Source organism: Odocoileus virginianus, chromosome 25 (genome assembly GCF_023699985.2).
Source record: "Odocoileus virginianus isolate 20LAN1187 ecotype Illinois chromosome 25, Ovbor_1.2, whole genome shotgun sequence".
Taxonomy (NCBI): Eukaryota; Metazoa; Chordata; class Mammalia; order Artiodactyla; family Cervidae; genus Odocoileus; species Odocoileus virginianus.
Genome location: NC_069698.1, coordinates 48,517,788 through 48,545,119, shown reverse-complemented (window position 1 = coordinate 48,545,119; position 27,332 = coordinate 48,517,788). Strand labels below are relative to the sequence as shown.

Genomic DNA, 27,332 nt, shown 5'->3' with positions numbered 1-27,332 from the left:
TCACTAGCAGCACTATTGGTCTCTTGGGCTGGATAACCCTTTGTTGAAGGGGACTTTCCTGTGCATTTTGGGGTGCTTAGCAGCATCCCTGACTGTCACCTGTTTGAATGTAATCGCAGCCCCAAGTAGTGTCTCCAATGCTAAATATCCCCTCAGGGCAAAGTCACCTTTTGTTAAGGACCATTATCCAAATCCAGGACCAAAACCACTATCCCCTATCCAGGACCACTGCCTTCCTTTTTCATTCTGCTCCTTCAGAAGTCTTCCTGAACATTCGTTTGGTTGTTTGCTTCATTCATTTATCAGACAGTCTTTAAATGTTTATTTATGCTAGCTTCTCAGCAAGGTACTGGGAAGATAAAAACCGACTAGGCATCTACTTCTTCCTCATTTTTGAATCACCTTTGAATGGATTGTGGTTTTTACCATTTTGATTTTTATGATTATCTTGAAAGTTCCCTTTTCTGAGTATTGCTCCCAGCCTGTGTCTGTGACAGGCACTTGAGCAATTAGGACCTCTTTAATGGCGAACGTTGTGTTTCTATTTCTGTAGCCTGTTTGTTTGAAAAAAGTCCCTTGCAGCCTGGGTCAGTATCCTTGGCTTTTGACACAGCTATTAACCTTGTAAAATGATAATACGCTATTAATCTATCAATTTCATCCATGAATGCTTCAACTCTTTCAGACAGGGCTTCTTGCTTGTCATTCCAGATATCCTATTTTCTTATACTGTGGTTTCTTTCCTTCTCTTTAACTGGCCACCTGAGGCTTCATTTCATGTGTGGTCCTTTTAAGTTTTATTTAAGCGAACTTCTGTTTGGGAACTAAGAGCAAGCCCAGCTGAAAGATACCACTGGACTGCTTTCAGGTGAAATTTGTTGGCTTGTGTCCTTTTAGGAAACTGTGATATAGAAACTGCTCATGGGAAATCAAATTACAGCAGTTATATTTCAAAGAGGAGGGGCAGGGGGATGCATTTCAGGGAGGAGCTTACAGATGGCTTCAACAAGATTGGTAATTTTTTTAAGTTGTCTGGTTCATTATATTATTTTAAAGTATATTTTTGTATACCTGAAATATTTTCTAATAGGCTTTAAAGGAAAAATAAGCAGCTGAAAATGTTTTTTTTTTTTTTTCTGTCCTTGACTCTTTTAAACTAGATATTCAGGAAATTAGGTCTCCACCTGCTGAAGTACCCATGTTCCTGCCGGGGAAGAGCGGGTACTGTGCAGTTATTTAAGATTTATAGCCTCTTAAATCAGGTAAGAGGCACTGCTTTCTTGCCACGTGCTTTCGAAAAATAGACTTTTTGCAGGGCGACCAGGTTCGTCTGTAAAATGGGTGAAACCTGTTAGGAATTAAATTTCCCCTAAGGATGCAGGAGCTGGGCGCTGGGGAGTCCACGGCGTTGCGCACACTAAAGGCAGACTTGAATCGGAGGAGGCGGAGAGGAGGGAGGCGACGGTGTGCAGGGAGGAGCCACAAGCCTTCTTCTACACACCCGAACGACCGGACTCATCACTGCACGAAACTTCTCAAGGTAACGCCCACTCCCGCCGCCTGGAGCCCGGGGAAGGCTGGCTGCTTCCTCATTTCTGTTACTGGAAGTTCGGAGAGATGGGAAGCAAGACGCGAGCGGCGTGTGCGCCTCGCTGAGCGGCGGTGAGCTTGAATTTCAAACCCGGTTCTTTTCACCCGCAAATTTCTTTGTGTTGGGAGGTGTGGGCCAGCCCCGGGGCGGCGAGAGGCGGGATGGGAACCCGGGCTCCGCAGCTGCCGCGCGGGGACCTGTGCGCCCGGGATCGGCGGGGCGCGTCTCCGCGCTGCGCTGGGGCTGCCCGGGGACGCCACCCAAGTGGGTTCTGGTTCCTGGGGAAAGGGGTTCGGGGTTTTGAAAGCGCTTCATCCCCGACCCCCTTCCGCGCGCGCCCTTTCTGTAACCAAGGATCTCACTGAATCTGGGTTCTGGAAGGGGACTGTGGAATCCTGTTATCCACCAAAGATGCGCCGTGTCTCAAGCTGCCCTGCCGCGCGCTCAGTGGCCACGTCCTTGAAAATGAGCCCCGTGAAAGTCTCGGGATTTTAAGTGACAAAAACTTCCGAAGGAATATTCCGAAGCTGTGGTGCTAACAGGCTCCTGGGTGGGAATTCTGGAGTGAAGCCTGGGAAGTCTACGTTTCTCATTAATTCTGTCTGAGTGAGTGAGTACAGTTCCAGGGTTTCTGGCTATTGAGGTGTTATTTATTTATGTGTAACTTTTTTTCTTGAAAAATGTTAGTTTTCAGTGGCAGTTGGCTTGTCTTTAGATTGATTGCCCAAGTCGATTTCTGGTGGGGTGGGGAGAGGAAGTTTGGGTGGAGGGTGAAACGGAGGTTGGGTTGATTGCAAGAGACACTTGTCTCAGCAGAGGATAAACTTGGACAAATGCGGGCACTCTTTAGGTTTTATTTTGAGCCCCTCAAAGAGCTTTCTTTTGACATGTGCGGTGTGTCCTCCCTGCAGGGTCGGTTAGGTGGAGGCCTGGGGGCTAACTGTTATCTGTGTCATCTATTTCCTATCTGATCAACAGGTTAGTGCAGACCAGTGGGAGGGGTGTGTGTGTATGTTGTAAGCTGATCTTTTGTAAGAATTTTTAGAGAATTGTCCTACTCTCTGAGCCAGAAGCGAAGGCGAATGAATGTGTGGATCTTATTATATTTCTAGAAAACCGAGTTTTATTTTTTAAGGGCTTCTCCAAGTTCTGGGGTGGGTGTGACTGGCCGATGTTAGTGGCCGATTCTGTCGTTCTTCTAAAGCCAGAATGGACCAGCCTGACTTCCCCAGCCCACCTTCCATCTGAACTTCGGGGCTTGGGGGACGGGATGCTGTGCCCACAGTCTTAGCCTTCTAGCTGGCTCGAAGTTTATGATACAGAAGTAGAATGAAATTACTTTTAAACCAATGTATACACATGCTGGGCTTCCTAGGTGGCTCCGTGGTAAAGAATCTGCCTGCTAATGCAGGAGACCTGGGGTTCCATCCCTGGGTGGAGAAGATTCCCCTGGAGGAGGAAATGGCAACCCACTCCAGTATTCTTGCCTGGAGAATCCCAGGGACAGAGGAGCCTGGTTGCAGTGGGCTACAGTCCATGGGGCTGCAGAGAGTTGGTCGTGACTTAGCTGCTGAGCATGAGCACGCACACGTGCCAGGGAGAAGCAACAGGAGGCATGGTCTCGGCGGGAGCCCCGCGTTCCAGCTTGTTGTGGGCTCCAGAAAGAGCGTGCACGTGGGGGTGAACTTGACGCTGATTCCTCCTACCCCGCCAAGGAGCCGTCAGTGACTTACTCAACAGGAAAGACAACCAGACTCGATCTCGTGATGGTGCTGCTAAAACTGACTAATAGACCCTGGTTTATGGAGTTTTATGGAACAGTCATCCTCAGCTAGGGAAGGGGGAATATATTATTCAGAAAGGTTTCTAGACACTGTCACATGGGACTGCCTGGGGACATCATCATGAAGCTGTTTGAAACCTGTGTTAATTATGCTCTATGACCTTGCGGGTGTTACAACTTCGATATCGTTGTTTTCTCGTGGTCTCTGTACCTCGCCCATAAGTAACCTGGATGGGCTCTGGATATTTGAGTTTTATCTTATTTATTTATTTGTTTATATTGTTTGGCCTCGCTGCAGGGCGTGTGGGATCTCAGTTATCTGGCCAGGGATTGAACCTGCCCCTCTTTCATTGGTATTGTGGAGTCTTAACCCTTGGGCCACCAAGAAAGTCCTTGGATTTTATTTTTTTATTATTGCAAGTTCAGTTTATTCTGTAGAAGTAAGGCTATTAAGATAATCTTGTTTTTAGTAACTTAACTAGTTTTGTTTTCTTTTTAATAGGGATTTTCCCATTTCATCTTAAACTTATTGATATAAAGTTACACACACTATCCTTTCATAATATTTTTCAAGAGTATATAGCATCTGTAGAAGTGTTTCCTGTTTCATCTCTGGAATTGGTTATTTGTGCCTTTTTTCTTTTTGATCAACCTGGCTAATGTATTATCAGTTTTATTCATTTTTGAAAGACCTAACTTTGGTTTTGTTTATATATTATTTTATTTTATTTTTGTTTATATTTTAAGTGAAGTATAAACAAACACAACTTCTTGTAAGTTTACATGCATTTAAAAAATTGTGCCCTGTGGAACTCTGTCAAAAAAGATTTCAAGAGCCTTTGAAACTAAATGAGTCTCCTGGTTGTATGGAGGAAGATACTCTGTATTTACGTCTCTGACGTAATGTTTTCCAGTTTTATTAAGACATGCCTTGTGTTCTTGAGTATCATACTTGTTGGAACAAATTGTTGTAACGGGGGTTTTGCATTTTCACTGGGACACACCCTGTGAAACTGTTTTGGAAACATCTTAACTAGAATTCACCCAAGACTTACTGATAATTTAAAGTGAATTGAAGGTGATTTCAACCCACTTAACAATACAAGTTTACTTTGTACTGAGACAGAGCAAATTTGTTGTAATGACTGAGGAAAAGTGTTTCAGTTTGATTTATATTTAATGCATGAGCCTTGGCATTTTAGAGTTTCCTCAGAAAATCTTTCTGAGTTATGTGGTGGTGGTGTAAGAACAATAACTTTGGAGTCAGAAAGAGCTGGGTTTAAATTCCTGCTCTCAGGTGTAGCTGTGTGGCCTGGGGAAGGTTGCCTAACCTCTCTGAGCCTGTGGGTCCCCTACTGTGAGACAGGTAATGCAAACTACTCTGGGGGGCCTTAGTGAGCTTTCTCTGAGTTTTCATGTACGGTGCCTACCTCGTGGTTTGGCACAGGTAGATAGTAAACTGTAGTCCATGGAGTGCGCTCCTCCGCTAGGCTCGTCCAAGGTCACAGCTCTCTCAGTGCCTCCCTCCAGAAATGTGGAAGGGCCCTGCAGCAGCCTGAAACAAAACCGCTTCTAGCATTTGTTCGGTTTTTTTAATTCCGGGCAAGTGAAATTACCAGGGTCCCTTTCCATGTTTTCAAATTATCCCAGTGAATTGATGGCAAACTGACTGTACATTTCCCTCCCTCCACTTTTTTTTAATGAAAAAAAATTTTTTTTAATTGTGGAAAAAGTGGCACAGCCTAAAACATACTATTTTAATATGGTGGGAGATGGTTGGGGCTGATGAACACTACACTGATTTTGTATTTCCACCACATTTCCTGATATTAATGCTATAAGGTGGCGCTAGTGGTAAAGAACCCTCCTGCCAATGCAGGAGACAGAAGAGACTCTGATTCTGTCGTTAGGTCAGGAAGATTCCCTGGAGGAGGACGTGGCAGCTCACTCCAGTATTGTTCCCTGGAGAATCCCATGGATAAGGGAACCTGGCAAGCTATAACTCCTAAGGGTCGCAAAGAGTCAGACACGACTGAAGCAACTTAGCGTGCGCGTGCGCACACACACACACACACACACACACACACACGCATACACACGTGCACACACACACACACACATACACATATGCACGCACACACACACACACACACACACGCATACACGCGCGCGCACACACACACACGCACGCGCACTGTTCAGAGGCAGTGAGTACACACGCGTTGTTGTGCAGCTCGCACCATCGTCAGCTTCCTGGGATTATTGTATATTTTCCTTCAGTTCATTTCACCCCCTTGAGAGTCTCACTGCTCCCTTCTAATTCCCTCCCTTTCTTTCTTTCTTTTCTTGGGCTGTCTTCAGGGTCCATATCGGGGCTTCCCTGGTAGCTCAGATGGTAAAGAATCTGCCTGCAGTGCAGGAGACCTGGGTTTGATCCTTGGTTCGGGAAGATCCCCTGGAGGAGGAAATGGCAGTGCACTCCAGTATTCTTGCCTGGAGAATCCCCTGGACAGAGGAGCCTGGCGGGCTATAGTCCATGGGGTCACAAAGAGTCGGACACGACTGAAGTGGCTGAGCACACACAGGGTACAAAGCTCAAAACTTGGGATGTAAGGCAGTGGGGTTGCTCCTTTGAAGGCAAAGTTTGTTAACTTTAGTTACTACAGAATTTAGCTGGGAGATGCTTGGGGTTGATAGCCACGTTGATTTCGTATTTCCGCCGCATTTTCTGAGCGTCTTCTTCCCGGGCTTGGAGTTTGTTCATGCCATGCGGGGAGATATGGATCGTTGAATGCTACTGCTGACCTCTTAACCAAGAAGGGAAATGAAGAGCAAAGGGTGGAGGAGGTTGGTTGGGTAATATTCCTGCACAAAGGACTGTAGCATTATTGACGTCTTCAAACTCAAGCTGTTTGTTCTCCCTGGGGTTTCTCCTCTGAATAGATCCTGGGAGAACCTGTGGCATAATTGGTTAAGATTTATTTAGGCATTCAGGGTTGCATTGGGGGCTGAGCTGGGCATGGGGAAGGATTGTGAGCAGGAGAAAGGCTTTATGGTGTGGTGCCAGCATCGTTTGCTATTCTGCCCAAGGAGCGAGTCTTGGTTTACGTTTTGCGGAGTGAATTGGCCTTCGCCATGGGGTTATTTTCCAAGTCGGCAGATTGACTAACCAGCTGCCCTTGACCTGGCCTGTCTGCTATGACCCCGAGGGCTGAGTAAGTAATAGCACCGGAGCTGCTGTTTGTTTTAGCTGGTGTTTTTATGAGAACGGAGAACAAGAGGGCCCATAGTCTTCCTAAGTGTTTTGCAGCTCTGCTTCCCTAGTTTGTTTTGATTCCTTTGCTTGAAAACAAAGTATTAGCATACCATTCATTGGTGAAACTTGAGGGTGAGAGGTCATCACTTTTGGAAAGCTGTCTTTTTTAATGGTTCTGGATGATTTGTAAGATCTTGAGCTAGGTCCTAACACCTCATGCGGTACCTTGGACTCGTTTCCTCTAGTGTTTGACAATTTGGGCTTTCATAAGTTATGAGATTTTGGTGGGCAAGAATAACCATGGCCAGAGTGCTTTGTATGAAGCCACAGTGATATGAGGGCCTGGTAAGCGAAGGTGGTGCTAGTGGTAAAGAATCCGGCTGCCAGTGCAGGAGACGTATGAAATGAAGGTTCAACCCCTGGGTTGTGAAGATCTGGAGGAGGGCATGGCAACCCGCTCCGGTATTCTTGCCTGGAGAATTCCACGGACAGAGGGGCCTGGTGGGCTACAGTCCATCGTGTTGCACAGAGTTGGACACAACTGAAGCGACTTGGCATGCACGCCAATGCTTCTTTGATTATTCAAATACAAATTGCTTGTTAGATTATGAATACCAAATACTGATTTATTGAGTACCTATAACGTGGTGGTGGTGGTTTAGTTGCCAAGTCGTGTCTGACTCTTGCGACCCCATGGACTGTATCCTGCCAGGCTCTTCTGCCAATGGGATTCTTCAGGCAAGGATACTGGAGTGGGTTGCTATTTCCTTCTCCAAGGGATCTTCCCAACCCAGGAATCGAACCCGGGTCTCCTGCACTGCAGGAAGATTCTTTACCGACTGAGCTATGGGGGAAGCCTATCTACAGCATATGAGGTACTTTTCCTAAGTTATCACAGTGAGGTTTCTGAGGAGGATCTTGTAACCTCTAGAGGAATATGAAAGGTGAGCACAAAATCCATTGCTTTCCTGTGTCTTCTCTTGTGGGTAGAGCCACAGTGGAATGAGCCCCACCCCTCTAGACTCGAAGCCAGGAGCAGGAGGGCTGGTCCCATGGGGTGTGCTGGCTCTGGGTCCTAGCCTCTCACCTAGGACGTGAGCTGCCCCTGCGGATGGCACGTTTGGAGATCTTGAGAAGCGTCTCCTGTTTGGGGTGGGGGTAAGTGGAGTGTTTGCAGAAGGCTGCGACATGAGGAGGCAAGCTTTTAAACTCCTTCTTGTCTTAGGATCCGTCGAAATCCTCCTATTCAGGACGATAGAAGTTTCATTATCTGTGACTCTTTTGATGAGAAGAGGGGTTCTGATTCTACCTACTCAGAAACTGAGACTTTGAAATGGATTTCCTGGGAACTTTCTGATGCTTGAAAGTGAAAGGGTTAATCACTCAGTCGTGTCCTACTCTTGGCGACTCAAGGACCCCTGGAATGTAGCTCGCCAGGGTCCTCTGTCCACGGGATTCTTCAGGCAAGAATTCTGGAGTGGTTTGCCATTCCCTTCTCCAAGGGATCTTCCTGACCCAGGGGTTGAACCTGGGTCTCCTGCACTGCAGGCAGATTCTTTACTGTCTGGGCCACGTAGGGGCCCTTTCTTCTTGGGTCGTCCACATGGACAGGCCAGTCTTTCAGGCTTGATGAGGAGGTGGTGGGGGAGCCCCAAGTCAGGGCCGCTGTGAGCCGGGTGGGTCTGCCCTTCGGGAGCCTCTATACATATGCACTGATCCCTTCCACCTTGAGTCATGAGGAAGAAGGTTCCCATTGATTTTCAGATTACATCATTTTAGAGACTTTTTGGGTTAACCTTCCTACCTTTGTTTTCCTGACTTTTCCTTTGCCTGCCCTCGTGACACCAGAAAAGAGGAAGAAAGAATCGATTTGGAGATCAGTGGGGAAAGCTTGGTGGCAGATGGGCTTTTTCTGGGACTGTTGTACGTGAGATCAGGTTTCTTGGAACAGGGAGGTTGAATCTCTCCTGAACTGGGAAGTAGGTTTGGTTGCAGTGGGGTGCTTCTTGTGGCCTTCACTGCTGTGCCCAGATGGGGTCCCATCATGGCTTGAGAGGCAAGGGGCTTCCTGCTGGAAGGATCCAGGGGGAAAAGTGTCTGGTTTACAGGCACTTGGAGAAAAGAAATCTGCAGAGCAGACAGCTTTCCTGCCTCCCGTGTGTGGCCTGAGGCTCTTCTAGGAAGTCCAGCAAAAGGGGACTCGTGGCTCTAAAGTTCCTCTGCTGTGTGGGGACAGTGTCCTCTGCTCTGAGTAACATCTCCCACTTAACGTTGCTGGGCGAGGATGGTTTAGACCAAAAGGGGCTTTCTAACTATACATGTATAGTTATTCTTCCCACGCTTGCCTTCCTCCAGGGACTTCCCTGGCGGTCCAGGAGTTAAGACTCCATTCTTCCATGGCAGGGGCTTGGGTTCGATCCTGGGTTGGGGAACTAAGATCCCACATGCCACATGGCATGGCCAACAACAACAAACAAACATGAGAAACAACAAGCAGACCAGCTTGCTTTCCTCCCATCAGTGTGGCCACTCATGCCTGGTTAGCAGGTGACGTAATGCTCTATTATTAACAGTGATCAGATTTGGGTCCTATGCCAGTTGATCCAGGATCTGAACAAATAAGGGATCTCCAACTTGATGGAGAGGCTGAATCACCGATGCTTCCTGAGGCATGAGCCCTGCAATTAAAAAAAATTTCTTTTTTTTTTTTTTACTGTAATAAGAACACAGCACGCAATCTACCCTCTGATCAGATTTTTAAGTGTACAGTACAGTATTAGCAGTAGGTGTGGTATTTTACAGCGAGTCTCTAGAACTTGCTCATCTGGCATACCTGAAATTTAATACCCGTGGATTTGCACCTCCTCATCCCCCCTCCCTCCAGCCCCTGGCAACCCCCATTCTAGCCTTTGCTATCATGATGAGTTTCACTATTTTAGATAACCTCATGTAAGTGGAAGCATGCAGCATCTGTCTTTCTGGGACTGGCTTGTCTCACATAGCACAGTGTTTTTAGGGCTCATCCGTGCTGTTGCATATGAGGATTTCCTTCTGTTTTAAGGCTGAATGATATTTGTGTGTGTGGTGTATACTGCCTTCCCCACCCCTTCCTCCATTGTTGGACCTTTGGGCGGCATCCCCATCTTGGCTACTGTGAGGAATGCTGCGGTGAACATGGGACGGCTCCTGTCTCTCTGAGATCCTGCTCCCGTTTGTTTTGGGTAAACACCCAGATGCGCGATTGCTGGATCCTCTGGTTGTTCTGTCTTTTCTTTTGTGATGGCCACACGCTTTTGCCTCCTGATCCCTGCAGCTCACTTCCCACCAGCATCTCGGGCTCTCCTCTGCCGGTCTTGCTATGACCTGTTCTTCCTGTCCTACCTGTTCTCCTGGCCACACCTGAATCCAGACTGGCAGCCTTTGCACAGGGCAGCCTACAGACCTCTTGCTCTCTTTTGAATCCCATTGCATTGTCATAATTGGGTTGCTGGCTTTTATTAAGGGGTAAAATAATATAAACAACAATAATAAAAACAACATCGAACCCCCTGTAGCGCATGCTGTTTGTACTCTGCCCCGTCTGTTTGGATCCACGTTGTCTTTTGCGCATGTCAGCTTCCCCCGTGTGCTTTCACCCCACAAGCCAGCAGTCCCTTCTCTTTGTTGGTGAGCCGGCCTCGAGGCTCAATTCCCCTTTGACCATGGAGGCCTTGTCCCTCGAGGCCATCCTTAGCCAGAGCCGGGTGTGGGTATTTCAGGCAGACTCTTGAGGTTTTCCCTGTCCTGTCTCCAGAGAGCTCTGGAGGCCTCTTTCTCCCACTCCCCAACTGGTTTTCTGTGAAACTGCTTCCACTAAGTAACTTAAGCATGAGTTCTCATCTCTGGGTTAAGGAACTTGTTCCAAGCGACAGCGTCAGGAAATGGAGGAGTGAGGATTTGAACCGCAGTTGCCTGATTCCCTGAAGGCTCCCGTGTGTCTCTCCAAGGTAGGGCTGGTCATCCTCTTCTGTATATTTGCCTCATCGTGGGTTATAGTGACTGCCAAAGCTGCTGCTAAGTCGCTTCAGTCGTGTCCGACTCTATGCGACCCCAGAGATGGCAGCCCACCAGGCTCCCCCGTCCCTGGGATTGTCCAGGCAAGAACACTGGAGTGGGTTGCCATTGCCTTCTCCAATACAGGAAAGTAAAAAGTGGAAGTGAAGTCGCTCAGTCGTGTCCGACTCTTTGTGACCCCATGCAGTATAGCCTACCAGGCTCCTCCGTCCATGGAATTTTCCAGGCAAGAGTACTGGAGTGGGGTGCCATTGCCTTCTCCAGACTGCCACAGACTGTTGTATAAATCCTTGTTTGATGAGTGGCTAATCGGCCCAGCTGACCTCTGAGCAGCCTTACCGAGTCCTGCCTCCGGGCGCGTGTCCGTCCCGTCTCCCCCTCCGGTGACCTCCCCCGCAGCTGTCTGTCGGAATCAGTGTCAGCCCACCTCCTCCTTGCTGCCTTTCCGGTCTCTTCCAGCCCCGAGTCATTTTCCCCCCTTCAGAGCCCCATATTACTAGTCAGATGTTGCCTTTTTCATCTTTTTTTCCTCTCAACTCAGCTGTAAATCCTGAGTGTTGTGATGGTGCCCGGAAGCACAGAGTAAGCGTTTGGTGATTTGATTCTTCAGGGATGCATCGTAATCTGGCCCATGCTGTCCAGAGAAATGCCACGGTTGTTTCCCGGTTCTATGAATGAAGGGAAGTCGAGGTCAAGGAACAGACTTGAAAAAAATAAGATGAGTGAGGGGGCACATCTAAAACTCGTCAGCCCACTTCTGGGTGAGCTCGAGTTGCGTTTTCACGCTGCAGCTGTTGAAGCTGAATCACAGGGTGTATGGATCATCTCTTGGCTTTAAGCTCGGTGGTTAGCCGTCTTCCCCCCCTGGGGGAATGGAAGCAGATTTATGTGATGAATAATGCGGTCTCTCTTCCAATTCTTGGGATGTGGTTTGACAGACTTCATGAAAATGGTAGGTGAAAGCACGCATTTGAAGGATAATAATGATGTGCTTCAGCAGAGTTTGTGTGCTGAGTTCGAGCTGGTGGTCAGCCCCACTGTTCACGGTGACCTCTCCTCTTTGGCAAAGAGCCTCAGACATGCTTTGCTTCCTGGGTGTGTCTCACCTCAAGGTCCCGGAGAGAGGGTGGGGCTGGAACTGAAGATGCTGCAGAGAAGGGTCCACATACATCGACCGACCACGTGCTGTGTGCCTTGCTTTCTGCTCGGTTCTCTCAACATAGTCCGTGATCAAACCTCAGCACCTCCTCGGACGTGGCATCCTGACCAAGTCCTGCTGATGGCACCCAGGTGACTTCACCAAACTCACCCTGGCATGGTGACCCTGGACTTGAACTGTGCTTTATCTGGCTTTTACATCCATGGCAGCTCCCATGCATCTTGACCTGCCATTCTCGATAAAAGCAGAGGCTTTTAGATGAGGATTCTAGAATTCTGAAACTCCCGGGTTCGTGTCTGATCTCTTCATTTCTGCCTTAGCCAATTCCCCTTAGCACCTCACCATTCATGAGTCTGGTAACGTCAGCACGGCGTGAGATACCATACTGAAGTGGAACACTTTGGCAGGATGCGTAATATTTGAAAAATATCACAAAATTACTGCAAAATTAGGGAGCCGATTTTATTTTTAGCTGCCTGCCCACAGGTGAGACATATCCAGCTCATTTCTTGCATACCATCAGGAAAGAAAGTCAAACAGTTGCAGACTGATTCATGTTGATGTATGGAAGAAACCAAGACAGTATTGTAAAGCAATTATCTGCCAATTAAAAAAAAAAAGGCAACATTAAGAAGGGAGTTGCAGCCATCTTTTTAGGAAGAACGAGCCTCTGTAGCCAGACAGAGGGCCTTCTCCCCACTGTCCTGTTAGGGAGCTCACATGGCCTGGGGTGTCCTGCCGTGGGCTTGTTGGAGCCGGACGCCCTGGGTTCTGTGCCCACATTGCAGAAACATTGGCGTGGCAGGGGCAGATGGCCACTCCAGGGGCGCCTTGGATGTCACATTTGGTTGCCTGGGTGGGGGGTCTGGGTGGTTGCCACTAGTCTCCATGGGAGGAGAGGCGGGCTGGGAAGTACCCACTTCACAGTGGGTAAACAAAAGCTGAACTCCGGAAGCGCTGGGTGCCCTGATCCACGTGCAGGCTGGCCCACGGCCGAGGCAGGTTTACCTAAGTGTGTTTAGTTTGGGAAGAAACCAGTGAAGCACAGGATTTCCCCTCTGCTCCTAATTGATGCTCAGTGGAGTTCCATTTTATTATGAGAATGGGAATGGAGTGGGGTGGGAATGGGGTGCTGACAAGAGAGAGAGGATTGCAGCTAATTACTTTCAGAGCTAGAAACAAAGTTCATTCCAGAGACCTGGGTTATCTTTTGCTAGAGGTGCAGGTGAAAGTCTCTGAAATCTCAGGGGAGTCCAGATGGAGCAGTCAGGGGCCCTGTTATCTGTGGGACTCTTTGCTGGTCAAACAGCATCAATTGGTGTGATGAGGACTGAAGGCTTTGATGGAAACGGGAAGCATGGTAACGAAGATCCCCCCAGACAGGGAGGGCTTGAGGCCGCAGAATCACGCCTGGAAGAAAAATCAAGGGTTGACAGATCTTCGTGGTTTTAGTTTTGGAAGGAAGACTGGAGGTAATTACAGTTTCCTGCATGAAAACCAAGCATCGAGTTCAATCCGAGTGGAAAAGGCAGAGGCCACAGGGGCTGATTGAAAGCTTTTCCTGTTCCAGCCTCCAGGTTATAACTGTTGTTATTTATTTTTCTAATGCATTTATACAATTCCCAACTTCCCTGTTGGCTCAGAGGGTAAAAGAATCTGTTTGTAATGCAGGAGACCTGGGTTTGATCCCTGGGTTGGGAGGATCTCTTGGAGAAGGAAATGGCCACCCACTCATCCCATGGACAGAGGAACCTGGTGGGCTGCAGTCCATAGGGTCACAAGGAGGTGGGCTCAACTGAAGTGACTTGGCACACATACATGTTAAGTATTTACTCTGCCTGGCACAATTTTATTTTTGGCCATGCCACGTTGCATCTGGATCTTAATTCCCCACCCAGGGATGAAACCAGTGCCCCTGCCCTGGGAGTGTGGAGTCATAACTTGTGGACCACCAGGGACATCATGTGCCTGGCTCTGTTTTAAATGCTTAGCATGGACTATTGCATTTAATCTGCCCAATAACCCAGGGAACTATTATCATCCCGGTTTTGTGTGTGTGTTAGTTGCTCAGTCGTGTCCGAATCTTTTGCGACCTCACGGACTGTAGCCCGCTAGGCTCCTCTGTCCGTGGAATTCTCCAGGCAACAATACTGGAGTGGGTTGCCATTTCCTTCTTCAGGGGATCTGCCTGACCCAGGGACTGAACCCGGGTCCTCCTGCATTGCAGGCAGATTCTTTACTATCTGAGCTACTAGGGAAGCCCAGCTTTACAGGTGAGGAAAATGAGGCAGAGAGACAGAAAGGGGCCCAGCCGTGCCTAGCAGGTCCAGGTGGACGCGCGGGCAGCCTGCATGCCCCCCTTCCCAAGCCTCTGTGCTTCTTCCCAATTCTGATTTTTCTGTTTCTGGACAGTCAGTATGTCTTCAGCATTTCTTTCTAAGAGTCAATGGCCAGCAGCCAACGTGGTCACTTAGTTTCTGCTCCACTCTTTTCAGTATTTAGAGGAATCTAGTTTTGTGTCCATTTAGTCATGAGCAGATCTACCCTACTGATATTTTAGGTCCTTTGGAGGGTGACGCTAATTATCGTGTAAATAGCGTGAATGTGAATGTGGGAGCTTCATTACTCAGCTCCTTGGTCGTGGTTCGAAGGTTTTCTCTGGATAGTTCCAGTGTCAGTGTTGACATTGCTAAAGATGATCTTCTGCTAGGGTCTAGCAAGTTTTCTCTTTGGGCCCTTAAAAATGAATGGTCATTTTAATTTTTTAAAAAAATTAGGTGAGAGAGGTAAATAAGCTCAATCATTTGTGTTTAAGCAAAGTGATTATGATTATTATTTGCTAGTGTTTATTCAGTAAAATATGAAAAGAACACTGGGCTAGAAGTGAAGAGACCCAAATCTTCTTTACCTGAGCACTCCCTATCTCTTGGACATTAGGCGAGCCATTTGCTTGGGGCAGCACATTATATCCTTGGGGGTCCTTGTGATGTACGGAAGTTTCTGTCTACATTGTTTTTCAACTGCTCAGTCAGGTCCAACTCTTTGCGACCCCATGGACTGCAGCACACCAGGCTTCCCTGTCCTTCACCATCTCCCAGAGCTTGCTCAAACTCATATCCATAGAATCGGTGATGCGATCCAACCATCTCATCCTCTGTTAAGTCCTCTTCTCCTGGCCTCAATCCTTGCCAGCATCAGGGTCTTTTCTAATGAGTCGGCTCTTTGCATCATGTGGCCAAAGTATTGGAGCTTCAGCGTCAGTCCTTCCAAAGAATGTTCAGGGTTGATTTCCTTTAGGATTGACTGGTTGGATCTCCTTGCAGTCTAAGGGACTCTCAAGAGTCTTCTTCAACACCACAGTTGGAAAGCATCAATTCTTCCGCACTCAGCCTTCTTTATGGTCCAACTCTCATATCCGTGCATGACTACTGGAAAAACCATAGCTTTGACTATACAGACCTATAATAGAGGTATTATGTATCAAGGTTCAACTTTTAGCTTCATATTACTGCATTATTTATTTAGACATTTTTTTTTAGACTCAGATGCTACAGCTGGATTTTACGATTTTGGTGTTTAAAGTATTGTGTTATCTTCTGGTTGTGTTTTCTTTTCTTTCTTTTCTCTCCAGGAGTAGGGGGTTTCATATAGGATGAAAATGGAAACTAAAGAGGAGATTGGATCTGGAAATAATTTTCAGCAGTGGAGAAATTAACCAAAATGGGAAAACCCACCATTTTGTTGCTAGGTCAAGGGAACATGGGAGTGCTTGCCTCCTTTTTCCAAGTAATTGGATACATGGTACATGGATTATTTTTTCATTGGGACTTTATGGTTTAAAAGAAAGCAGAAAAAGCATATCCGAATGTTAAATATTTCTGTCTTTTCAAGAACACCTCAAGTTTGCATTTAAACTCAAACTGCCAGCCTCCTCTACTTTCGTAGTTTGAAATCAGACTGAAATTCTTCCCCTTGGTTCAGGTGACCCCTGCCTGTTTATCCACCTGGCCTCCTCTCTGGTTCTCTTTTTAAGTCCCACGTGGTAGTGGGCGTGAAGGACCAAGAATACTTTTGAATGTGGTGAATGCAGGCTGTGGGAAATTCGTCTGCAAAATGTCAGCCTTGAGTAGACATTCTGTACACGCCTGCATTTACAAATGTAAGATGGAGGGCCTTCTGAAATGCCTTGTAGTTACATTTGAATTTTTTAAAATTTTAGATTAAGTTAGTTTATTTAAATAACTTTTAAAATATTTATTTATTTGGCAGTGCCAAGTCTTAGTTGTGGCCTGTGGGATCTCGTTCCCTGACCCCCAGGGAGCGAATCTTGGCCTGCTGCATCGGGACCCTGGACTCTTAGCCACTGGACCACCAGGGAAGCCCTTCAGTTTGAGCTTTTACCTGGTGTGACGCAGTCCAGGATTTCAGTCCTGAGTAGTATGGTTGTGTGGGGTTTTCCATACTAGGGAGACGTTTTGAGTTTAGAAATTGCTGAGAATGAATTTTGACTTTAGAAATGGTTTCTTCTAGTGTTTCATGTCTTAAAACATGTTTGGGCACTTGGATGTCATCTTTTCTCATGTTTCCCCCTCCACGTGCTGTGACTGGTGGGCCTCTGAGCCCTGAGGGGCCATGAGCCTGCGTGCAGTCTGTTCGGAGGTGGTGAGCTCCCCCTTTCTAAAGAGATGGATCTCTCTGACTTGAGATGTCGCCTTTCTCTAGTTTTTGTTTGATAGTCAGTGCGTAGATTTGGACGTGGTTGATTGAGTGAATGCTCTTGTAATTTCTTTCTGCATCTGTGGTCCAGGGACTTTCATGAGTCTTTTCTTCTCTTCCCTTTTTTGGCCACGGCACTCAGTGTGTGGGACCTTGGTTCCCCAATCAGGGATTGAACTCGTGTTCCCTACGTTGGAAGCGTGGAGTCTTAACCACCGGACTATCAGGGAAGTCCCAAGGGACTTTTATGAGTCTTTGTCTTGAAATTTGTCACAATCTTGGTTGAATGCTTGGTTGAATGTTCAAAATGCATTTTCCAGTCAACAGTTCTTCTCAGCACCTGCTATGTGTCTTAGTAACAGGCTCATGGGATTCAGGCATGGATGGGTGTGGCGGGTATGGTAGATGCCCCAACAGAACTCAGGGACTGGTGGTGCCCAGTTGCGGGAAATGGGCTAAGTGTAATGGAATTGATGACAAAATCCCACAGAGAAGCATTATTAATAGGAACAAGAGAGAGTATTTAAAACCTGTATGATGTTTCAGATTTTATGATCCATTTGAAGTGCATGAAAAAACCATAGTGTTGGAATTGGATTCATGTGTGTATAAAACTAAAACCAGCCTTCTTTGACAAATTTAACTTCTCAGAAATATTCTTAGAAAGAGGGACTTCCTTAGAGAGTGTGAAGCCTATTTTGTCTTCAGCTCATGGAGGTTGTACTTTACATTTCTCTCCTCGTAAGATGCTATTAAAACCATACAAGCATCCACACAAAATCCCTGCGCATGGATGTCTGTGGCAGCTTTATTCACAATTGCCAAAACTTGGAAGCCACCAAGATGGTGAATGGGTAAATAAATTCACCAATTAGGTGAATGGGTAAATAAACCGTGGAATATCTAGACAACGGGATATTATTCAGGGCTAAACACTATCTTTCAAGCCATGAAGGACATGGAGGAAACTTACCGAGTGAAAGAAGCTAATCTAAAAAAGTTCCATACTGTATGAGTCCAACTGTATAACTTGCTGAGAAAGGCAGAACCGTGGAGACAGTAAAAGGACTGTTGGTTGCTAGGAGCTTGGGGAAGGGAAGCATTGACGGATCGGTAAAGCATAGGATTTTAAGGGCAGTGAAGCTGTTCAGAATGATCATTTTAATGGTAATTACATGACAGTGTGCATTTCATGTGGCTCAGTGGCAAAGAATATGCCTGCCAAGCAGGAGACATGGGTTGCATCCCTGGTTCTGGAAAATCACCTGGAGAAGGAAATGGCAATCCACTCTAGTATTCTTGCCTGGGAAATCCCATGGAAAGAGGAGCCTGGTGGGCTACAGTCCATGGGGTCACAAAAGAGTCAGATACGACTTAGCAACTAAATAGCACCAACCCACTGCATGGGTGACTGTTTTGTTTTAATTTGGCTGTGTCACATGCCATGAGAGGTCTTAGTTCCTGGACCAGGGATTGAACCTGTGTCTCCCACAGCAGTTGTGCAGACTCCTAACCACGGGGCAGCCAGGGAATTCCGTGCACGGATAACTTTGGAGCAAAGGTGTCGAGGGGGTGAGAGTGAGATCTTTTGGTAACAGGTGGGGAGTGATCCAGGTAGAGGGCCCAGGCCCCTGGGGCCTGGCTGGAGAGAGCAAGCAGGCTCTCAGTTATGGCATGTGGGATCTAGTTCCCTGACCAGGGACCAAGCCTAGGCTTCCTGCATTGGGAGTTGGGAGTTACAACCACCAGACCACCAGTGGTTGTCCCTGATGGAGGTTTTAAAAGGCTCCTTCTGCCTGCAGTGTTGAGGGTGAGTCAGGAGCCTTCTTTTCACCCTTGTGGCCAATAATCCTGATGTCCGAACAGTGATGAGACTTTGTAACGGCCCACACAGTCCCCGATCCCACCGGTGCTGTGGGGTCTCTATTAATAAGTTTTTTCTGCTTCTCTAGGTGCAGATATCTTTTTTTATAGTTGATGAGAAAAAGGATTTTCATTGTGCCAGGCTAGTTAGCTGATGAGTTCCATGATAAGTTCCAGAGTGCCCGAGAAATGTTCGAGGATCGTTTAGGATTCTCTGCAGTCTGATGTTTCATTTACCTTCAAAACACAAAACTCCTCCTCCCTACTTTAGCTCTTGTTTGCTCTGAGAGCCCCTTTCTTGCCTGTTCGACTCGCCTTTCCAGTTCACACACCCCTTTTTGGTTCCGTCTGATCATGTTTTGGGTCTTAAAAAGGTGAACCACTTGTCGTGTGTTACCTTCCTCTTTATGGCCCAAAACATTGGAGGATCTCTTTCAAAAATCCCACCCTAAATCTTTTTATATTGGGCCCTTGTTAGTCCATTTCAAGTGGCATGTGGTGAACTTGTCCACAGTTAGTTTACTCATGTACTTTGAACAGAATGATAATAACTTTCACATCTGGTCCCTTTTTCATTTAGGAACCTTAAAACCCCAAGTGCACCTTAGTTAAACCTCCCATCACTGGAAGGTAGGGAGGGGGCAGAGGGGGTGGCTTTAGTCACTTCTGCAGAGAACTTAGAGGGACAGCCTCTGGGCCCAAAACAATCACAGTCATTTTGCATTTTATGAATGCCTTTCCTCTAGTATCTTAAATCCTTGGCAAGTATTACCTGGTGGGCAGTGTATTGTCCTGCACTTCTCCAGGCTGGGGGCTGTGGGGAACTTGCCCTAGCTTTTCAGTACTATCATTTCAGAGGACTTTTATCCTAGTTCATGTGTCCTTATGGCCTATTATGGATTGTCTGGAATCTCATAGTGTGGACTGAAGCATGGTAGAGTTGACTGATAAGGTTGTCTGCTTTTCTTTGCATCTTCTTGGTTTGGTATTCTAATAGATGGTGAGTTCCTTTATCAATGCCCTGATAGCTCAGTTGGTGAAGAATCCCCTTGCGATGCAGGAGACCCCGGTTCAATTCCTGGGTTGGGAAGATCTGCTGGAGAAGGGAAAGGCTACCCACTCTGGGATTCTGGCCTGGAGAATTCCATGAAATGTATAGTCCATGGGGTCGCAAAGAGATACGACTGAGTGACTTTGACTTCACTTCACTTCCTTTTTCAGTGTCAGCTGCCTTCCAGCTGGGTAATGGGCAATTCTCATTTAGGAGCCTGGGACATTCCCCCTCACCTTTGCCTTCTTCCTCCGGAAACTTTCCCAAGTGAATTGGGTCAGCAGAAAGGCAGTAGAGAGCCATGTCTTTCTCCAGAAAAAGCTGCTTCAGTTCATTCCTGATAAATGAGGACATTGGTTTAAAAGATGGAACAGAACAACCAACCAAACGGGAGACTGTTACGGTCCTGTCATCGATGGGTGGGGAGTTTAGCTGCTAACCTGCGGGAGGGAAGCAAAGGTCTGGCTTTTGCAAGATCAGGGTGTTCCTAGGCACGGCCAGAGAAGGGGTCATTCCACGAGGGGACGCTGCATGGCAGGTGGAAAAGGCAAGTCTGACAGCACACGAGAGCGCTGTGAGACGCATCGTCAGATGCACAGAGATGGGCGTTGTTTTATTTTTATCTTTATTTTTTTGATTAAAAAAAATTGAAGTATAATTGGTTAACAATGTTGTATTAATTTCTGCTGTCATATATGTGTGTGCGTGTGTTCTTTCCATGATGGGTTTTCACAAAATACTGGGTACCGTTCTCCGTGCTATGCAGTAGGACCCTGTTGCTTACCCACTCTCTGTATAAAAGCTTCCGTCCGCTGACTTCAGCCTCCCTCACCGTGGCAACCAGCAGTCTGTTCTCTGTGATTCTGTGTCCGTTTCGTGGGTCGGTCCATTTGTGTCGTGTTTAGATTCCGTGTGTGAGTGATGATTGTGTGGCATTTGTCTCTCTGTTACCCCACTCTGTATGACAGTCCCTAGCGGCGTCCGCGCTACTGCGCGTGGCGTTGTTTTGTTCTCTGCGGCTGGGCGGTGCTCCGCTGTATACTTGCACACATCTCTTTTAGTGCATCCATCTGTCTGTGGCCTTTTAGGTTGTTTCTGTATCTTGGCGTTTATAAATAGTGATGCTGTGAGCACAGGCGCACATGTGTCTTTCTGGGTTAGAGTTTTGTCTGGATATATTGGTCCTTTTTATTTTAAAAAGATACTTCAGCTCTATTTTTAAAGATTCCCAAATGTCAATATGCTGCTGCTGCTGCTGCTAAGTCGCTTCAGTCGTGTCCGACTCTGTGTGACCCTATAGACGGCAGCCCACCAGGCTCCTCTGTTCCTGGGATTCTCCAGGCAAGAATACTGGAGTGGGTTGCCATTTCCTTCTCCAAAATGCAAATATAAAGCGTATGTTATTGATTTTGTAATGTAATTTTGCCTTATTTGGCTTCCCTGATGGATCAAATGGTAAAGAATCTGCCTGTAATGTAGGAAACCTGGGTTCAATCCCTGGGTCAGGGACGATCCCCTGAAAAAGGGAATGGCTACCCATTCCGGTATTCTTGCCTTATTTAGAATTGCATGTGGAAATAAACAATATAATGGAAAATATTGAGAAGTGTGGGTTCTTTGAATGTCCCCTCCATGTGATACCTCCAATTGGCTGATTCCTGGTTTCTTTCCATTTTTATGACCAAAAAGGTAGAAAGGTCCATATTTCCATAGGTAAGAGATAAACGTTTGTGTTATTGTAGATGAAGGTCCTTTGGAGTAAATTCCAAAAGCACGCCCTTTAAAGAACACGTGTTTCCATGATTGTCTTTGAATCCTTTTGAGCTGTCGGAAAGGCCTGTGTTCTTTCCTTTAGTTGTTGTAGTGTTGATGTAGTCTTTGATTACTTTGGCGGAACAGTAACGGAAAGATCATCCATTCTTAATACGGGATTTTGGGATTTCCTTGTGCTGTGGGAGCCCTAGTTGGTGTCCACGTTACTGGAATGTTTTTTAAATGCATACATAATTTCAGCAGAGACATGACTTATAAATCCACCTGATTGTTTAGAAGCCAAAATAAGCAAAAATCTTCGCCTTCAGTCCAAACATCACACTTTCAAGTTGGGTCGTTAATCTCTTTGCTCATGGCTATGTCAAGGGCCCTGTAGGTGGAATCCTAGAATTCTGAGGTAGCTGTCTGAAAGAGAGAGAGAAAAGAAGGCTACACTGAGAATAAAAATCATAGTTCTACCATTTGCTAGCTTCTGACCTTGGATAAGTCACTTAAAATCTCTGTGCTTTGGAGCATTTCATTTAATTGGGGTAAGTACTTTCCTTCTAGAACTGTTAAGAGGAGTAATAGGCTTCCCTCATAGCTCAGTTGGTAAAGAATCTGCCTGCAGTGCAGGAAACTTGGGTTCAATTCCTGGTTCGGGAAGATTTCCCTGGAGGGGAAAATGGCAGTCTGCTCCAGTATTGTTGCCTGGACAATCCCTTAGACAGAGGAGCTTAGCAGGCTGCAGTCCCTGGGATCACAGGAGTTGGACACGACTTAGCGACTAAACCACCATATTTCCCCAGTGTCTGGGTTACGGTTGTGCTCAGACGCTCAGCCATGTCCAGCTGTTTGCCCCTACGGACTGCAGAGCCCACCAGCCTCCTCTGTCCATGGGATTTCCCAGGCAGGAATACTGGAGTGGGTTGCCATTTCCTCCTCCAGGGGATCTTCCCAGCGATCAAATCCACATCTCCTGTGTCTCCTGCATTGGCAGGTGGATTCTTTACCATCAGCACCCCCGGGAAACCCCTCAGTTATGGGTGTGCCTACTCACTCAGTCGTGTCCGACTCTTCTGCAACCCCACGGACTGCAGGCTGCCAGGCTCCTGTGTCCATGGAATTCTCCAGACAAGAATACATCCCTCCTTCAGGGGATCTTCCTGACCCATGATCGAACCCATGGTCTCCCTCACTGCAGGCAGATTCTTTACTGTCCGAGTTAGGTTGGTGGTGGTGGTTTAGTTACTAAGTTGTGTCCGGCTCTTGCAACCCCCATGGACTGTAGCCTGCCAGGCTCCTCTGTCTCTGGGATTCTCTAGGCAAGAATACTTGAATGGTTTGCCCTTTCCGTCTCCAGGGGATCTTCCCAACCCAGGGATCGAACCCGGGTCTCCTGCATTGCAGGCAGAATCTTTACCAACTGAGCTACAAGGGAAGCCCAGAGTTATGGTTGGTCCCTCCAAATGATCCACTTTATCGTTGTCATCATTTCTCTGTTCCGAGGCTGGAACCAAATGAGTAATGTTGGGCTTTTAAAAAGATTTCTGTTTTTCTCTCCTACTAAACCTGTGTCGGATTTAACCATTTCTAAGCCAGTTCCCTCGGTTTCCTGCCCGTGGAGCTTCATTAACTGCAGTAGGTGGATGTTATGAGGGGTGCAGTTTCTGTGGGGTCCCCGTTTTGCATCTCCTATCATGATGCGTCTGTAGCACTACCTTTCATGTCTTCTCTACGGCTAGTCTCATGTTTCTTACTTTTGGCTGTGAGGGTCAGAAGTGCACCTCGTAACCTAATGTGAACTTTACTGGGGAACCCAAGTTTCCTGAAGAGAAATTTGGCTAACTGCTTCCTGGCTGAGGGGATCATTTGGGGGGACAGATGAGTCACCCTTTGCTCTTATTATCAGTGACTGCTCACCACCCTCATGGAAATAGGAGTAGTGGCGTATGTGTTATTTGTAAGAAACTTGAGAATTTTATTTGGTTTAGGATGTGGCATTGAACACCGACTAGTTCAGCCCAGGGTTCAATAGTAGAACCGAATAGGGCATGGATATTGTAGGTCGAGATTCATCGGCTGTAGCTCCTGTTTGTGTGGCAGGGGAGCCGGGAAGGTCATTGCATGTGGATGAGAAAGGCAGTGACGGCCCTCGGAATGCATCTAGGAGAGGGCAGTGTCGAGGCAAAGAGTGTGGGTTCAGGACCCATACTGTCTGGGTGCGGAACCAGCTTCGTCACAGATGCCTGGACTGACTGTGGGCAAACTCCTGTGATCTTGGTGCTTCAGTTTCTTCCCCTGAAAGATGGGGGATAATGGTACCCACATCGTTCAGTTATTGTGAGTACTCGATGGGTTAACATGTCAGGATTCAGAGGAGGGCCCAGCCCTGGGACAATTCCTACAAATGTGAGCTAGGACCGTCTTCCATATCATGATGTGTTAATTGCTTAGTCGTGTCTGACTCTTTACAACCCTGTGGACTGTAGCCTGCCAGGCTCCTCTGTCTCCAGGCAAGAATACTGGAGTGGTAGCCAGTTCCTTCTCCAGGGGATCTTCCCGACCCATAGATTGAACCCAGGTCTCCTCCACTGTAGGCAGATTCTTTAACTGACGGAGCCGCCAGGGAAGTCCATATCACGGTAAGGTGGACGGGATACACAGAGTGTAAGTGATGGGCTCTGGTGGCAGAGGGGAAGAAGGGGCAAGGAAGACTTGAGAGAAGTTGAACTCTGAGCCAGGCTTTTGTTCTCTTTTCCTTGCACATTTATTACAGAAAAATAGTAATATATAGACAGTCAAACAGGGAACAATCAAAACCTACCCCTTGACCTGCTTTCAGAGGTACCCACGATTAACATGTAGCGTATTTCCTTTGAGACTTCTTTTTTCCTCTTCTGCTGAGTGGATTTTTTGAAGGATGTCAGGGAGGGTTAATGTTTTCCTACACTTAATTCCATCAATTTGGTTACATCAGTGTGTTATATAAGGAGCAATTTTTACTTGCTTTTAAAATTCTGTCATGAAGTATTTAAAAGACACAGAAGAGCACAGAGAATAAGGTGGAGAGGGCAGTGTCTAGATTGTGGCTCGAGTCACATGGGGAAGACTGGTCTCAGGAAGGGGGTGCAGGCCTGCTAAACTTACTGAGTGTTCCCTAGGCCTGTGCCTGCATTGGGCACTTCAGGCAGATGGTTTCCTGGGTTTTAGGTGCTGAGTCTTGTCCGACTCTTTGGGATCCCAGGGGCTGTAGCCCTCCAGACTCCTCTGTCCATGGGATTCTCCAGGCAAGAATACTGGAGTGGGTTGCCATTTCCTTCTCCAGGGGATCTTCCTGACCCAGGGATGGAACCCATGTCTCTTGCATCTCCTGCAGCGGCAAGTGGATCCCCCACCACTAGTGGCCTCTCTCCCTCTATCCTACAGTAACCATCTGAGGTTAATTCCCACCACTCCCTCGCCTTTGATTGTGTAACTAAGGAGGCTCAGAGAGGCTGAAGGATTTGCACAACATAGCACATGGATCAGGGTAGAGCTGTAAGTGTTAGGAGCTTGATGCCACCTAACCTGAATGCTGTCTCCTCTTCCCAAATGCCTCAGGAACCCCTGGCTCCACCATTCTCGGCTAAAACCACCCTTCTTTTATGCCTTGACTATTTCTTTTCTTTTTCACAAATTATACTTGGACACATGAGATGAACAAAATTGAGCTGATTTTTTTTTGTGTGCGTGTTTCTGTGGTAAAATAGATATAACAAAAGAGTTACTATTTAAAGTGGACAATTCAGCCAAGTTAAGTACGTTTACGATGTTACATAACCTTTAATTGAAAGTTGCTCAGTTGTCTCCGACTCTTTCCGACCCCATGAACTGTACAGTCCATGGGATTCTCCAGGCCAGGATACTGGAGTGGGTAGCCTTTCCCTTCTCCAGGGGACCCTCCCAACCCAGGAATCAAACCCAGGTCTCCCGCATTGCAGGCGGATTCTTTACCAGCTGAGACACAAGGGAAGCCCAAGAACACTGGAGTGGTAGCCTATCCCTTCTCCAGGGGATCTTCCCCACTCAGGATTCAAACCGGGGTTCTCCTGCATTGCAGGCGGATTCTTTACCAACTGGGCTATCAGGGAAAGCGCCACCTTTACCACCATCTTTTCCCAAAGATTTTTCATCATCCCAAACAGAAACTCTGTACTTACTAAGCAATAATACCCCCACCCCCCAACTTCTATTTTACATTGTGTCTCTATAAATTTGCTTATTCCAGATAGTTAGTCATTCACGTAAGTGAAATATTTGTCCTTTTGTGACTGGTATATTTTACTTGGCATAACGTTTTAAAGGTTCATTCCTGTTGTAGCATGCTTCAGAAATTCTTTTTTTTTTGCTGAGTAATATTTCAGCATATATACATACTACAGTTTTGTTGTCCATTAATCTGCCAGTGGACATTTATATTCCCACCCTTTGACTGTTGTGAATAGCCTTGCTTTGAGCACTGAATTGTACAACTCAATGACAACAACAAAAAACCAAATGATAAAAAAAGACAAAGAGACATTTCTCTGAAGAAGACTTACATGTGACCAATAAGCTCATGAAAAGATACTCAGCATCATTAGTCATTTGGGAAATGTATATCAAAACCACAGTGAGATCACTGCCCACCCACTAGAGTAGCTATAACTGGGGAGAGAAAAAAGGAAAATAGGATGAGTATATGGAGAAATCAGAACCATGTGGAAGAATTGGAACCTTGTGCATTGCTCTTGAGAATACAAAATGGTGCACCTGCTGTGGAAAAATGTTTGCTGCTTCCTCAAATTGTTACGCATAAAATTATCATGACTCAGCCATTCCCCTCCTAGGTATGTGTCCCAAGAATTTGAAAATCGGGATTCATACAAACACATACTTGTATACCAGCTGAGCTACCTTTGAATATGCATTGTTACTATTGTGTATCAATTAATCTTTCATAAGGAGGATTTACTTATGTTGCCTTCTGGGCATTTAGCATGTAAAAGAGCAGAAATTAGAACTCCAGAAAAAAAATCCCACCCACATAATGCAAAGCCATGTTAGTTGAAACTGAAGCCCTAGAGACACAGAAAGTTTGGTTCAGCCGCAAAGGCCATCTTGTAACATCAAGACACAAAGGAAACATTTTGAGGGAGAATCCACGCTGAGTCAGATTTCTTCTGTCTAAAAACATTGTCAAGATAATGATAAAATAATGTCAAGAACATTCATCTACAGAATCTTTTTCTTTCCAGCCACAGAGCCCCAAAGATTTATTTCCCAAGTATTAAATTTTTTTGAATGTTCCATAACGAAATTGATAGGTCTTGCTAATCGCAGTTGAGAATAGACAATCTGCTTAGAACATTTGAGTTCATGGATATTTATTGCATATTCCCAGGGTTGAGTCTCTTGACCACCTATTAACCATTGACAGTTCATCCTGAACTTAAAGCCTTAGTGGGTGCATCAGAATACTCACACTTGAATACTTGTTGTTCTGGAAATTCACTTTGAATTATAGAATGAAATATGCTCTGTGCAAAGACCTAGGAGCTGTTAACAGCTCAAGTTCTGGCTTAACTCCACTCTACAGCCTTGTCATTTGTTCTGTGACTGGGCATTGACCTAAAGAAACATGCCTTCTCTCTGAAGTCCTCTCTTAAACTGGGTTAGTGGTTACATGTTTTGGTTTCTCTGCTGGTTGAGAACTGCTTGAGAACAGGAATATGTGGTACAGTTGTCTGATCAAGTTGGCACAACTCGCCCACCTATGCAGACCTGGCCCTTGACACCAGTAGGCATCCTGTCTACTAAAATTACCTGCCACATAGTCCAGAGCGGGTCAGACCTTGGGTTCTCCATGGGCCTGGAAGATCCCAAGAGAGAGGGCAGAGGCAGACTTGGGTTAGGCCTGTGGGGCTCATTCCCCCAAACCAAGTGAGTGACTCTGCCCCTGCCAGAGGAGTCCAAGCGGTCAGCAAAGCCGTGGGTTTTCTGTGGCTTACTGTACATGGGTCCTCTCCAGGGACATGGCTCACATGCTCTATCAAGCTGAATGCTGTTGTCGTTTCAAAACACATT

General features: G+C 46.6%; 1 protein-coding gene across 6 annotated transcripts in view; it reads left to right on the top strand.

Annotated features, from left to right (window-relative positions):
- Positions 1 to 27,332, top strand: part of TIAM1 (TIAM Rac1 associated GEF 1) — a 455,872-nt gene that overhangs the window by 221,338 nt on the left and 207,202 nt on the right. The window contains exon 1 of one of the 6 annotated variants that reach the window (XM_070455138.1): positions 1,404 to 1,540. The exons of 3 other annotated variants lie outside the window; for them this stretch is intronic. The gene's annotated coding sequence lies outside the window, so the exon portion shown is untranslated. 2 more of the 6 variants (XM_070455137.1, XM_070455139.1) reach the window with 2 other exon arrangements.